Source organism: Anomaloglossus baeobatrachus, chromosome 1, assembly GCF_048569485.1.
Source record: "Anomaloglossus baeobatrachus isolate aAnoBae1 chromosome 1, aAnoBae1.hap1, whole genome shotgun sequence".
NCBI classification, from domain to species: domain Eukaryota; kingdom Metazoa; phylum Chordata; class Amphibia; order Anura; family Aromobatidae; genus Anomaloglossus; species Anomaloglossus baeobatrachus.
Genome location: NC_134353.1, coordinates 880,738,554 through 880,754,137, shown reverse-complemented (window position 1 = coordinate 880,754,137; position 15,584 = coordinate 880,738,554). Strand labels below are relative to the sequence as shown.

General features: G+C 48.7%; 4 non-coding genes across 4 annotated transcripts; all 4 read left to right on the top strand.

Annotated features, from left to right (window-relative positions):
• Positions 1-11,909: 11,909 nt before the first annotated feature.
• On the top strand, positions 11,910-12,073 carry LOC142258393 (U1 spliceosomal RNA). The gene has a single exon (XR_012727763.1). It is a non-coding gene; the product is annotated as a U1 spliceosomal RNA (small nuclear RNA).
• Positions 12,074-12,978: 905 nt separating this feature from the next.
• On the top strand, positions 12,979-13,142 carry LOC142258560 (U1 spliceosomal RNA). Its single transcript, XR_012727811.1, has one exon. It is a non-coding gene; the product is annotated as a U1 spliceosomal RNA (small nuclear RNA).
• A 920-nt stretch (positions 13,143-14,062) lies between these two features.
• Positions 14,063-14,226, top strand: LOC142258553 (U1 spliceosomal RNA). Its single transcript, XR_012727810.1, has one exon. It is a non-coding gene; the product is annotated as a U1 spliceosomal RNA (small nuclear RNA).
• Positions 14,227-15,146: 920 nt separating this feature from the next.
• LOC142258390 (U1 spliceosomal RNA) lies at positions 15,147-15,310 on the top strand. Its single transcript, XR_012727762.1, has one exon. It is a non-coding gene; the product is annotated as a U1 spliceosomal RNA (small nuclear RNA).
• The last annotated feature ends 274 nt before the right edge of the window (positions 15,311-15,584 follow it).

The following is a 15,584-nucleotide window of genomic DNA, read 5'->3' as shown; positions in this document are numbered from 1 at the left end:
CTTACAAGGACTCTATCTATCTATCCCTCTATCTATCCCTCTATCTATCTATCTATCTATCCCTCTATTTATCCCTCTATCTATCCCTCTATCTATCCCTCTGTCTGTCTATCTATTCTTCTGTCTATTTCTCTATATCAGAATGAAATGATTTTTTTTTTCTTTCTTCAATGTGCTTTATTGCATTGAATGCAATAAAGCACATACCAACCCGCACGCGGCAAAACCGCAGCAATACCGTGAACAATACCGCGGTAAAACCGCAGCAAACCGCATGCGGTTTTCGGGTGCGGTTTGCCGTGGTTTTTTACAGCGGGTGCGGTAATCTTTGAATACCTGCGGAATTTTCTTGAGAAAATTCCATTTTCCAGTGCGCACAGGGCCTTAGAAGTGGTGGCCGCGCAGGTTCATTTACTGCTCGGTATTGAGAGCAGCGGCTGTAGCTGTGACCCCCACACTGACCATGCTGAGCGGCTGTCAGTCAGTGTGGGAGGCACGGTTACAGTCACCACTCTCCATACACAGAGATGTAACTGAACCCACCCCTGATATTGAAGCCTGAACTCTGCAGGGAGGATTAAAGTTTCTTCCTCCCGGTAGCGGGGCTCTAAGTACTACAGGTGGGCAGTTTCCAAACTCTGTTAACCTACAGATATGAGATTAATCTGCAGGTAAATAATATTTTTTGATGTAACAGGTTCCACTATTCGGACAACCCCTTCTCGATCAGCATGTCTGTCCTCATTCAAACTAAAAACCCCTCTACTCACCTCTGGTGCTGGCGCTGATCCAGCAGTGTCGGCACTCGCTCTCTTTGGACATGTGATTTTGCTACGCCGTGCGAGTCCCGTGCCCGATCAGCACTGGCTTTGCGCTCTCCACCTGCAGACGTATCAAACATCAAGAGGAAGTGAGCGACCAGCTGCAGCTCTGTTTTCCTCTGATTGCTCTACTCCTGGTTTTGGCTTTCAAATACTGAGGTAAAAAACTCGCCAAACACTCACCGTGTTCACATTGCTTTAGTTAAAGGGCAAATTATAGCTATCACATCAAAAGGAGAAGGGGAGGAGAGAAGATCCAGCACCGACGTAATAAAAAAATTCATTATTCAAAATTCATAAAAAAATAAATTCCAAGCAAGTGCAGAATAGATTTACGCTTGACGCGTTTCGGAGAAAGTTGACTCCTTATTCATAAACAACAAGTTGGAGATACCTGCTTTGGAGTGGTGAGCTGAACTAAATTCCTTATTTGTGTTTTTTCAGCTTATAGTTATGCCATATTAGGTTGCATACATATGCCCTGCTTTTAATGCTACATACAACTTTGCCCGAATTATTTATTTTAAAGAGTTCCTTAGCTTTCTACATGCAAATTTTAGCAACTTTCTAAATAGTTTTCATAAGAAATATTTGACCATTTTCTGCTGTAGTGTCCACAAGTGGAAAAAATAAGACAGTTGCACTCTGAAATGCTAAAGTATGCAAACCATGAATGTAAGACTATAGACATATGTGGTGCCCTGGACTAGCCAGGTCGTCACAGGTAACACACACACACACACACACACACCTCCACTAGACAGTAACATTAGCCAAACACAAAACCCTTGTTGCCTCCCTCCAGGGTCTGATGTCCACACCAGGTGGGGGCGGAGCCAAGCGGTTGGCCCCGCCCACCGATGAGTTCACAGGCCTGGAGGCGGGAAAAGTGACAGTTAGAGCAGTGGAGTTAAAGTGAGAGGAGTAAAGTGGAGAGTGTCTGGGTTTGTGGCCCAGGCACTGACAACAAGATTGGCAGGCGGTGGTGGCCGTCTGCAGGAGTGGTGAATCAACACGGAAGCGTAGGACCGGGGACGGGCGACGACCCGCCGGTACTGACTGGGAAGCAAAGTGAAGCCGGCACACACAGGCAGGGCCATCGGACCCCGGCTAGGCTTGGAGCCGCCGTCAACAGCCAAATCCGAGTGTGACAGGAACCCCAGGAGTTTCCTAACAGCCAAAGACCCGTTAGAAGGCAACCGCCCACACCGTGAGGGTAAACAGCTACCGCCTAAGGCTAGAGACCCAAGGGCCAGCGCCTGTGGGCAAACGGGCTCCTCCGGCACCCATACACCGGGGAGCGGACTACCGTTGAGAACCCATCGTAGTCAAGACAGTACACTAAGGTGTAGGGAAAGACAGCCGCCATCACCTGTCCGGGGAGAGACACAGCAGCCGGCTGCGGGACCCGTCCATCCAGTGTTTGGTTTACCGAGGACTTTGTGCAGCTCTTGCTGAGTGAGTACGCCTGTGCCATCCGGCAACGCGCTGTGCTGCCCCTGCACCTCACCAACCCTGCCTCCCCGTCACACCACTGGGCCCCGGGACCACCGACCCCTACCCACGGAGGGGGGAAAACAAAATCCCAGCTGCTCCCTACCATCGCTCCTGGAATCCCCGTCACCAGCAGCGGTGGTGCCCATCTTCACCACAACCCGTGGGTGGTATCACGGACTAAATCCCCCAAACCAACCACCCTTTTCACTCACGGGCGAGGAGCGACGCTCAAGTCCCCGGATCCGGCCCACCGCTCGAGCCACCGAGCAGCAGCTGCAGCAGCGCCGGACCCGAGCGTTAGCTAGCGCGTCCGGCGGCGTCCTCCCCGCCCACGACACAGGCATTATTGCTTAAGGGAATCTAGGAAAAATTTAGATATTTAGCATACAAAAATGGCCATTTCTATATCTGCCCAGTAGCCATGTCAAGGCATATCTCGTAACTGGTAACCTACTCTAACACTTCTCTCTAGGTTAAAAACCCTCATGTGAATGGGCAAGTAGAACCTGCTATTAGAGAATAAAATCACCTGTGGCTAATGGGGGAGGAGTGTACAGTCAGAGGGCATGACTCCATAATCTAGCCAACCAAAAAAAAAAATAAAACCTGACAGCACTCTCAACATGCTGTCTGAACAGGTGCAAAATTAATCATGACATATAATAACAAAAAAAGCAAAAACAAAAAGACAGTTGCACTCTGAAATGCTAAAGCATGGAAACCATGAATTAATGAATATAGACATGCATTACTGCTAAAAAAATCAAGGAAAAATGGTGATATTTAGTATACAAAACTGGCCATTTCTATATCTGCCCGTAGCCAATCTCGTAACTGGGTTTATACACTAAAATAAAGCTTCTCTTTGGTTTTAAAATCCTCCATGTGTATAGGAACCTTATATTTCCTTAAAGGGGTATTCCCATCTCCAAGATCCTATCCCAATTTGTAGTAGGTGTAATAATAAAAATATTAGGAAATACCTCCAATTAGAAATGTAGTATAGTTTTTCTGTTTCTATTGCTTATCTCATGTTCAGGGCATTGCAGGACCTTAGGTATCCATGGGTATGAACACAAGCAACCAACTGTGACTATATTCGTAGTTGTAACCATGGATAACTCAAGTCCTGCAACTACATATTACGATAGGATCTTGGAGATTGGAATACAACTGTCTTTTTTTTTTTTTTTAAATATGTCATGTTCAGTTATGCACCTGTTTACACTGCATGTAAGGCCTCTGCCACACTCACGTGAAATTCACGCACGTGCCGAGAGACACGTATTTTCCCTGCGTGTTGCGTGCAGGTAAGTACGTGTCTCTGGTACGTGCGTGACACGTGTGTTCTACGTGTGCTATCCGCGATAGCACACGTAGAACCGGTAATTATTATACTCACCTGGTCCTTCCTGCTGTCCGCGCTGCTGTCCGTGGTGCTGATCCTCGGTCTCCAGCCCTCCCGTCTCCCCGCTGCTGCTGCTGCCAGGCAGTGAAGTGAATATTCTATGAGATTAATGAGCGGCGGTCGGCAGCAAGAGGCAGCAGCGGCAGAGACAGGAGGGCTGGAGAAGGTGAGTTAATGTTTTGTTTTTTTTTCAATGACACGTGTGTTTTCTCCGGCGCGTGTCACACGGGACCGCATCCACACTACACCCGTGTGGTACGGGTGCGGGCCGTGTGACACCCGTGCTGCCGGGGAAAAAACGGACATGTCAGCGCTTTCAAAAACGCACACACGTACAAACGCACACGGACACACGTTCCGTGTGGTTTTACGTGTGTGTGCCTGCTACAATAGGGTAGCATTGGTTAAAGTGTCTCCGTGCCGCCGGTACGTGTAAAAAATGACAAACACGTGCCGGAGGCACGGATGTGTGGCGCAGGCCTAAGGGAGTGCCATCAGTCTTTTTTGTCTAGATTATGGGGTCATGCCCTCTGAATTTGCACCCCTTCCCCTTTAGTCTTAGGTGATTTTATTCTCTAGTTGCAGGTTCCTACTTGCCCATACACATGATAGTTTTGAAAAATAGAGAGAGGCTTTATCTTATAGTGTAGAAATCCAGTAATAAGATATGCCATGACGTGGCTATTAGGCAGATTTAGAAATGGCCAGTTTTGTATGCTAAATATCTCAATTTTGTTCATCAATTTCCTTAAGCATTAATGCATGTCTATATTTTTACATTCATGGTTTCCATGCTTTAGCATTTCAGTCCAACTGTCTTTTTTTTTGTCTTTATCTGTAATTTTCACTTATGCACCTGTTCAGATAGAATGTTAGGGAGTGCCGTCAGTCTTTTTGTTGAGTGTCTACAAGTGTTTGTTTTGTGTGCCGGGTACGTGCCATGATGCACAGGCCAATAGCAGTTCTCTTTACCTGAATTTAGAAGTCTTTTGTATTCCTATAGAGTGGTCAATTTTGCGCCAGGACACCCCCATGACTGATCTTTGCATCTTAATTCATACTGGGACTATAAAACATTTATTTATGAATCTTTTCTTAGAGAAGGGGATTTATTATTAATAAAATACAACATAAAAACAACTTGTCCAAATGAAAAGATTATTCTTATTTAATGCTTCAGCATTGTGGTTTCCAATAAGGTGACGTGCGACACTGCATGGACATACAAGATACACTGCTGCATTAGATAACTGGTAACATTACTTTGTCTCTATTATGCATACTCCTTTTCACATGTAAAGCGCCATGGAATATATGGCGCTATTATAATTAATAATAATAAGGCTATGCTCACATGAGCGTATGACTTGGATGAGTGCTATGCAGGAAAGTCTTGCATTGCACTCGGACCAATGTTATTCAATGAGAGAGAGCAGATGGTCAGCTTTTTTCTCATCCAGATTCTGGATGTGCAAAAGGTCGCAGCATGCTGCGATTTTCAGCGAGAGCCGTGTCATTTACACCCATACAAGTCTATGAGTGCACGAGAAACATTGGACTGCACTCCGATGACATCCGAGTGCAGTGCGATAATCACATCAGTTGACAATTGAGAAGGGGAGATTAGTCCCTCCCTCTCCTCCGCAGCTCCTGCTCTCTCCTCCGCATCTGTAATCCGATCACAGTTGCCTGCCACTCGGCTCAGGCTGGCAGCACAGCGTGAGCCGAGGGTCATTGACATTGTGGATGTACCCTAAAATGGTTGGATTTAAATTTCTCTTACACGTAGTACAAATTGATGGTATCATTAGACCAGCATTTCTAGTGCACTTTTATGTGTCACCTTAGTCACTCTTTTAGTGTGCTCAGGTGGAGTGCACGATATTGGGCTTTCTCAAAAAAATGAAAGAAATAAATAGGATATGCAATGTATGGAAAAAGATATCTCAAGAGGGTACAAATAAAAGTCTATAGAAAAAAGCCAATCAACAATAATTCCTTTTATTAAGGTATATTCACTGGAAAAGGAGGTAACACGTAACCTGTATAAATGATATAAAAAGAGCCTACAAAAGTGCACTAAGTAATTCACCCATATTTAATTGACTAATAATATTAAAATAGTCTCAATGCATTTTTGTCTCTATATACTTAGACAATTCTTGAGGATACTTTAATAAAGACTCCTATCCGATTCTCACTTATAGAATATACCGGTACTCAATATACTCCACCAATACGTATGGTGCAATTTGTTGCCCAAATCTGCATATCTATTCTTATCCCAGCAAAGTCTATGAGAATTCTGAAGCGTTGTGGACTTGTTTCTTCTTTTTTCCTTGCAGTTTTGGGTACAAAAAAGAGAAGCAGCATGTCAATTGTTTGTGCGTTTTTTCCCCCTATGGTTTGGAGCCCTTTCAGCCATTGAGTTCATATAAAATCTGCATGGCACAAAAAATGCACCAAAAAACTCCAGCATTTTTTTGTGCGTTTTTTTGTTGCAGAAAATTTCTGCACCTAATCTGCAGTGAGTGCACATAGCCTAAGAGCAGTTAAAACCAAAAAATAGTTCAAAAGTGTGTTGGTGAGGGTTTTTAGACAAGGTAGGCAATATTCTCAATGTTGGTGAAGCGGGTATTTGCAGAGAAAGTGGGAGTCAATGTAACTAGATTGTGGTCTTGTTGGTGATAGGAAATTTTGAAAGGTTAACTAGGCAATAGTGACAATTGTATGTAAAGTCCAGTGTGTGTTCTCTTTTTTTGTAACCGGCTGTGGAGGATCCTTGTAATAGTGTATGTGTAGCACCAATGGGGCAAGGGGTTGTAGTACTAGTCATCGGGCCGATGATGTTGGGTCAGGGGGATGTCACGGGTGGCCCTTTTGCCCGGTTTCGTGGCCCTGAGGTGTACAGTAAAGAAGGAGGGGGAGGTGATACTGGAGGTTTGATTTTGTGACGCCACCTGTGGAATGTGGCCATGGAATAGCCGCTGCTGCTGTTGCTGTCCTACGGGGCAGATGGTAGTAGCAGCTAAGATGTTTCTGCTCCCCAGAGGTGGAGCAGGCCCTGGGAAGGATGATGAAGAGAGTAGTAATGGCAGGCGCGGGAGCGTGGGGCGACGGCAAGGACAGGCGGGCGCAGTGTCTGCGGGTTCAAGGTTTTCTTTACTGACAGTCCTGATTTACCCAGGAGATGCTGGTCACCATCATGATGGGCCCCAGCCAATCCCGAGCAATTCAAGGTCACCGCCGGTGTTCTCACTGTGAGTCCTGTTTGGTCGGGGTCCCTCCAATCCTGGGGTAGGTGGAATATGGAATGGGCTGTGGGTCCGGAATCACGTGTAGCTGTAGAGAACCCGGCCCGAGCTGTCGGCACCAAGCTGCGGGTCCTATGGTGCTCCCAGAAGTGTGAGTTAAAAGAAGATTGGACCGAGGTCCCAGGTGTCTCTCTCACCCCAAGGTGTGCCTGGGGCTTACTGGCTATGTGTGGAGATGCTCCTTCCCTTTTCCCCAAGTGGTGGCCGCCCTCCAGGGAGTTGTCCCAGTGACTGGAAAAGTCCCATGCTTTGTGATGGCCACCCCCCCTATCTACCCCAGGCCATCCCCCTGGTGGGAATGCAACTAACTTTGTTTAGTGTGTGAATGTGGGAAACACCAGAGATTAACCTCTCCTTACCAGGGATGAGTACTACATCTTAAGGGAGATGCAGTACCCTGTGGTGACTGAAGCCTCAGGGGCGCCAGATATGAGGTTGTCGGTCACCCCATTCCTACAATGTACATATAATGTATATTAAAGATAATGTTTTATTGCTGATGCTAATGTGTATGGCTGGAGATGTAGCAGAGCCAGAGCAGTGCAGCAATTGAGGCACTTCTGTGACCAACAGTTTTATTACATATTATATTTTACTGTATTTTAGTATATAATGTGTATTTCACATAGGACTAATGCCTAACTGTATAATGTAGAGCATAGGAATGTTAAGTAGGAATTTTAGTGGATAGATATTAGAGTAAGGAAAGGTTTTAGTATGTACAATATAGAGATATATCCTGGTTCCTGAGGAACGGAGAGCCTGGATGAGGAGTGTCAGAGAGCAGAGGGTTGGATAGTCAGACAGGCCAGAAGAGAGTTAGTTTTTTTGAGAGATTCCTGAGATGAGGACAAATCCTGGTGTGGGGTCTGTCAGGGAACTGGGAGGTCTCCTCTGTTGTATCGTGAGCCTACGGCTCCCCTCGTGTTGGGTGACCTAGAAACACCCAGTGGTAATAGAACACTGGAAGTCACAAAGCTAAGAAATGTAGAAAAGTAGAAGTTTGGACTTGGTCTCTGATAGGCTAATAGACATCCGAGGGCTCAATAGTAAAAGTATCCAACAGTGGCAGCAAAACAGGAATGTATGGCCATGTCTGTCATAAAGGCTATGTGCGCACTAGAAATGTGAATTTTCTCAAGAAAATTTCTTGAGAAAAATCCGCACAGTGCGCACAGCTATTTTTTTTTCTCATTGAATTTCATGGGAAATGTCTGCACAAAGATTGCAGACATTTCTCAAGAAATTTCCGGGGCAAATCCGCGGGTAAATCCGCAGGTAAAAAGCTCTAGTGCGCACATAGCCAAAGTGTTTGTTGTGTTGCAAAGAATCTCTCAGTGTGATGTGTTATCCTTCTACATCTCTGATGGTGACCGGCAGTGGGGTGACAGACCAGAAGAGTTACGTAATTGTTGCCACCTCCCAGCCAGGGTGAGTTCAGACTAGTATAGTGGTGTGGAGCCCAGTGGGCCATCACCTGGCTCTCTCAAACACTAGAACAAAGCATGAAGGAGGATTTGGATACAAGGATAATAATTGGGGATAACAGTTGAAAAGAAGTGTAGCATCCAGGTAGTAAAGGGATTGTTAATGCTGCTCTACATAATTTTTGCAGCTTACAAGATAATGTGATCTTTATAAATTTTGTTGTTCTGAATCCAAAAATCACATCCATTTCCTTTAGTCCCATTATGGGTCACATTATCGCTGTTCATGACATTGGCGACTCTGAAGAGTGGTAATGTTACTGATGTCATGCGTCCTCAGAGGCAATGAGTCTCGCACAGCGCAGTGGGACCTGGAAGTGCCTCTTAAAGTCTGTAAAGTGTCAGAACAAGGATCCAAAGACTTAGTTTGAATCGCTGGACTACGTTGGACCAACGTGGAGACTTTTAAGAAAGTAGTGTATGAAGGTAAGTGTCTTGTTTTATTTCTCTGTGATTTTATGTTTCTGTATTTGCAAGACTATGAAGAACTTGGTGGAGTACGACGGAGTCGCTTGTGTATATTTTTTATTTTGGGAGGGACTAAAGTGAGAAATGATTGAAAGTTTTATTTCCATAAACTATTTTTCAGGTTTTGTTTTTTTTTTTGTGGGGAGAATGGGGATTACGAAGTTAATGTGGGTTTGGGCTGTTTCACACTTCTGGTATTTTGCTGGATTGCTAACTCCAGCACGCTCCAGTACAGTGCAATACTGTTACAGGGGGCTGTCTGATAATAAAACCTAAAGGAATATCAGACAGTCAGGGTCCACCGTGCAAAGACCCTGCTGCAGACTATGGCAGAGAGCAATACCTCTGTTAAATTCACAGAGGAATATAATTAGTAAATAAGGCAATTCCTCCCTTACTTGGAGGGTGTGTGGAATGGTCTCTGTTAATGATCACAGAGACAAAAGCAGTGAGTGTGAAATGGCACCTACCTAGGTCCGTTCCTCTAGTGGTGCCAGGAGACGGACAGCAGCGTAAGCCGCACAAAGCTCCTACCTGCGTTCGCTCCACTAGTGTGCGAGGACACGAACCACTAGATATGGCACCTGCCTAGGTCCGCTCTTCTAGTGGTGCAAAAGAGACGGACAGCAGCATAAGCCGCACAAATCTCCTACCTCTGTTCGCTGCCCTAGTGTGCGAGGATACGAACAACTGCCAGATGCAGTATAAGGAACGTTACCCTAGCGGCAATGCCCACCTACGAGTAGAATCATAAGGCCCAGCCGGACCATGTGCCTCAGGCACCTGCCTATGTCAGCTCCACTAAGAGGTAAGGATACGGACTCCAGCCGAAGCTGTAAGGTAAAAGAACGCTACCCTGCCGGTAGCGCTCACCTAACATAGACAGAGAGATGCCTAGAGGGACGTGCACAGGGCGTCTACCCTCATGCATGAACCAAGAGGACTGAGCGCCGGGCGGCGTGCATCAGGGTCTTATATAGACTCTGTGCCTCATCCAAGATGGAGGACACCAGAGCCAATCCGCTGCCAGAACGACAGGAATGTCGTCACGCTGGCCTATCACCGAGCAAAGCGTCACAAGCACATGACCAGCGACCAATCGGCATAGAAGGTGTCAGAGACATGTGACCACGTGTCACAAGCACATGACCAGCGGCCAATCAGCTTAGAAGGTGTCAGAGACATGTGACCTCGTGTCAGCGATGATGTCACCCGCACATGTGCAATGGCTCCAAGATAGGACTTAGTCTCCAGCGTATTGCACATGCGCAGTAGCAAGAAATCCGGACATAGTCTCCAGAGCCACAGCAACCGTAACAAATACTGTATAATGGCATTGCGGCAACCTCCGGTCACATGCTGTCATGTGACCGGGGCATGTGAATGGAGCTTGCTGCGATGCCATTGTACAGTATTACACTATACTGGAGTGTGCCGGATCAGGCGAAATGCTGGATGTGTGAAACGGCCCTATATGACAGACACTTCTCCATTACTAACACCAGGGCTTGATGCTATCTGTGTTTTTGGACACTTCCCAGCTGCCATCATCCCCAACAACCATTAACCTACTTACCACCACACTACAGTATCATGAAGAGTTGAGGTGAAGCTTCAGAGTTAGAGTATCTCATGATCCTCCACTTCTGGGGGCGGCTGTAGGCTGTTATTTATAGGCTGGGATAAGGCCAATAACCATGGACCTTTCCAGCCTGATAAGATCACATGGCTGTCTGCTTTACCTTTTGCTTTTTTATAAAAATGGAACCTTGGTTTGGGAACAGGTGTGTTCATGTATTTGTTTTTTTATATTGAAAGGTTTTCACTTTTTAATTTTTGCACATCTTTAACACACAAAAAAATTAAATATTTTCTTAAAAGCCTTTTATTTTGAGATGTGTCACATAGATTCATCCTTATGCTGTATGTGTTTTTCATGAATCCATAGGCTCGTATTGTCCTTTTTCACCCGTGCTGCCGTTACAAAATGGACATATGAAGATCGCTATAGATGATAGTGGTATGGTGGAAAGAGGGAGTCGACACTGACAAGTGAAGGAAGCCTAGGATGAGGTCAGCCATGTTTCCATTGTAGTAAAGCTACCTTGTTATGAATACAAAGGTTAATGATGGAACTGTTTCAAACCTTTGATCCTGAATGTTGTGTATATATATATATATATATGTATATATATATATATATATATATATATATACATATATATATATATATATATATATATATATATAAAAACCTTAGAATTTGCATCCAAATGTGTATCAGATTTAAGAAGACAAAGAATTAGTATTACCTTGGTCACTGGAGGGTGATATCTCCGTGAACTATATTGTTTTTCGGGGGGGGTAAACGTTTGTGCGTTACAACAGTAAATGATAGGTTAAGCTGAGACTATAACCTTAAATATTAGTGTTTAATTGTTATTAATGTGCAATGTGACTAAATTATAAAGTTAATGATTATTGCCATTACCTTTGCTTCTCTTCTGCTTTAATTCTGGTATAATTCGGAATTCTGCACTTAAGACGTTGCACTTAAAGAGGTTGCAGAGAAATGACCAAGGTCACAAATGACCACATGCCAAACATTTATACAATGTTACAAGTAATAATAATCATGATTCCACCTGTGGAAATAGGGTGGAGTGACATGTCAGCTACCCAGGATGGCAAACAAAATCCATACATTAGTTTTTTTAAAAAAAAAAATTTATTGCCTCAAATATATCATTCAAACAAAATAAAAAAAAACTATCACAAATGGAAATTTCTGTGCCTATCATTCAAAAATTCTGGAACATCAGTATTGGCTCCCTTCACTTGACAATACCCAAAGACCCAAACCGCCCGGGCCTGCGCCGGAGGGGCGCCCGTCGAGCCGGCGCGCTCCCAACTCATACTTACCTGGCAGGGGAGATACCATGATCACTAAGGTGGTTCTCCCAGGGTGAGGCTCATCCATTGCACTCCGGGTGTGCTGACCCCTGCGATTTCCCCAAATGCGGGAAACTCGACTGCATAATTTGTGGTAGTGGGGGACTGCGTTCGCGCTTTCCCCTGATTTGCTCTGGTCAAAGATAGACAGATACACGCTGCTGCTTGGGGGGCTCCACGAGCCAACAGGTGTGCGAGTCTCCTTTTGCTGCCTGCTGCGAGGGACTCTCAAGCAAGCACAGCCTGTTGGTGCCCCCTTGTGGCCCCATCTAGAAGCTGCCAAAGGGAAGCCGCTCGCTTTGCTGCTGGCTTTTGGTATCTGGGATTTGTTGTGAGCCTTTTTTAAAAGAGAGGAGGGGAGGGGAGGGGAGGGGGGGGTTCCTTCCTTGGTCTTTGTTTTTTCGTTTTCCTCTCTCCGTTTAAACCCTTAACTCTTGATTTGGCGTCCTGATATCTTTGCTTGGCTGCTTTGGACACACCGGCCGAGTTCCCCCTGGGCCCGCTGGCTGTGGATTCCTCCGCTGGTGTAGTGACAGGAATTGGCCTTTGGTTCAGCCGGGAGGGGAGCTTTGTAGCGAGCGGCAGCGGGCACGCTCCAAAGATGGCACTTGCGGCTGCAGCAGCAGGAAGTGCACGGCCGGGCCCTTTTTTGCGGCCGCCTGGTGGGGCTGCCGACGTTGAGCCTCCGACGCCGGGCCTCTTCCTGCCGCCCTGAGCGAGCAGCCGGAGCTGCAGCCTTCTGCCTGTTTACAGGCGTCGAACGCACGTTGGGCTCCGAAGCCGCCGCCCCGCTATGCAAATGACTCTGGCTTGCTGTGCATCTTGGACGACGGCCTTCGCCTTGAGCTTGGCCTGCCATGGGGGGGATGGAAGGGGTGTAGCCGGCTCCCAGGCTGCTGGCCTCGGTGGCACCCTCTCGAAGGAACGCCTGGCTTTGGCCCCGGATCCCGCCTCACCCCACCGCCCGAGACTCCGCGATGTAGCGGGCCTGCGCCGGAGGGGCGCCCGTCGAGCCGGCGCGCTCCCAACTCATACTTACCTGGCAGGGGAGATACCATGATCACTAAGGTGGTTCTCCCAGGGTGAGGCTCATCCATTGCACGCCGGGTGTGCTGACCCCTGCGATTTCCCCAAATGCGGGAAACTCGACTGCATAATTTGTGGTAGTGGGGGACTGCGTTCGCGCTTTCCCCTGATTTGCTCTGGTCAAAGATAGACAGATACACGCTGCTGCTTGGGGGGCTCCACGAGCCAACAGGTGTGCGAGTCTCCTTTTGCTGCCTGCTGCGAGGGACTCTCAAGCAAGCACAGCCTGTTGGTGCCCCCTTGTGGCCCCATCTAGAAGCTGCCAAAGGGAAGCCGCTCGCTTTGCTGCTGGCTTTTGGTATCTGGGATTTGTTGTGAGCCTTTTTTAAAAGAGAGGAGGGGAGGGGAGGGGAGGGGAGGGGAGGGGAGGGGGGGGTTCCTTCCTTGGTCTTTGTTTTTTCGTTTTCCTCTCTCCGTTTAAACCCTTAACTCTTGATTTGGCGTCCTGATATCTTTGCTTGGCTGCTTTGGACACACCGGCCGAGTTCCCCCTGGGCCCGCTGGCTGTGGATTCCTCCGCTGGTGTAGTGACAGGAATTGGCCTTTGGTTCAGCCGGGAGGGGAGCTTTGTAGCGAGCGGCAGCGGGCACGCTCCAAAGATGGCACTTGCGGCTGCAGCAGCAGGAAGTGCACGGCCGGGCCCTTTTTTGCGGCCGCCTGGTGGGGCTGCCGACGTTGAGCCTCCGACGCCGGGCCTCTTCCTGCCGCCCTGAGCGAGCAGCCGGAGCTGCAGCCTTCTGCCTGTTTACAGGCGTCGAACGCACGTTGGGCTCCGAAGCCGCCGCCCCGCTATGCAAATGACTCTGGCTTGCTGTGCATCTTGGACGACGGCCTTCGCCTTGAGCTTGGCCTGCCATGGGGGGGATGGAAGGGGTGTAGCCGGCTCCCAGGCTGCTGGCCTCGGTGGCACCCTCTCGAAGGAACGCCTGGCTTTGGCCCCGGATCCCGCCTCACCCCACCGCCCGAGACTCCGCGATGTAGCGGGCCTGCGCCGGAGGGGCGCCCGTCGAGCCGGCGCGCTCCCAACTCATACTTACCTGGCAGGGGAGATACCATGATCACTAAGGTGGTTCTCCCAGGGTGAGGCTCATCCATTGCACGCCGGGTGTGCTGACCCCTGCGATTTCCCCAAATGCGGGAAACTCGACTGCATAATTTGTGGTAGTGGGGGACTGCGTTCGCGCTTTCCCCTGATTTGCTCTGGTCAAAGATAGACAGATACACGCTGCTGCTTGGGGGGCTCCACGAGCCAACAGGTGTGCGAGTCTCCTTTTGCTGCCTGCTGCGAGGGACTCTCAAGCAAGCACAGCCTGTTGGTGCCCCCTTGTGGCCCCATCTAGAAGCTGCCAAAGGGAAGCCGCTCGCTTTGCTGCTGGCTTTTGGTATCTGGGATTTGTTGTGAGCCTTTTTTAAAAGAGAGGAGGGGAGGGGAGGGGAGGGGAGGGGAGGGGAGGGGGGGGTTCCTTCCTTGGTCTTTGTTTTTTCGTTTTCCTCTCTCCGTTTAAACCCTTAACTCTTGATTTGGCGTCCTGATATCTTTGCTTGGCTGCTTTGGACACACCGGCCGAGTTCCCCCTGGGCCCGCTGGCTGTGGATTCCTCCGCTGGTGTAGTGACAGGAATTGGCCTTTGGTTCAGCCGGGAGGGGAGCTTTGTAGCGAGCGGCAGCGGGCACGCTCCAAAGATGGCACTTGCGGCTGCAGCAGCAGGAAGTGCACGGCCGGGCCCTTTTTTGCGGCCGCCTGGTGGGGCTGCCGACGTTGAGCCTCCGACGCCGGGCCTCTTCCTGCCGCCCTGAGCGAGCAGCCGGAGCTGCAGCCTTCTGCCTGTTTACAGGCGTCGAACGCACGTTGGGCTCCGAAGCCGCCGCCCCGCTATGCAAATGACTCTGGCTTGCTGTGCATCTTGGACGACGGCCTTCGCCTTGAGCTTGGCCTGCCATGGGGGGGATGGAAGGGGTGTAGCCGGCTCCCAGGCTGCTGGCCTCGGTGGCACCCTCTCGAAGGAACGCCTGGCTTTGGCCCCGGATCCCGCCTCACCCCACCGCCCGAGACTCCGCGATGTAGCGGGCCTGCGCCGGAGGGGCGCCCGTCGAGCCGGCGCGCTCCCAACTCATACTTACCTGGCAGGGGAGATACCATGATCACTAAGGTGGTTCTCCCAGGGTGAGGCTCATCCATTGCACTCCGGGTGTGCTGACCCCTGCGATTTCCCCAAATGCGGGAAACTCGACTGCATAATTTGTGGTAGTGGGGGACTGCGTTCGCGCTTTCCCCTGATTTGCTCTGGTCAAAGATAGACAGATACACGCTGCTGCTTGGGGGGCTCCACGAGCCAACAGGTGTGCGAGTCTCCTTTTGCTGCCTGCTGCGAGGGACTCTCAAGCAAGCACAGCCTGTTGGTGCCCCCTTGTGGCCCCATCTAGAAGCTGCCAAAGGGAAGCCGCTCGCTTTGCTGCTGGCTTTTGGTATCTGGGATTTGTTGTGAGCCTTTTTTAAAAGAGAGGAGGGGAGGGGAGGGGAGGGGGGGGTTCCTTCCTTGGTCTTTGTTTT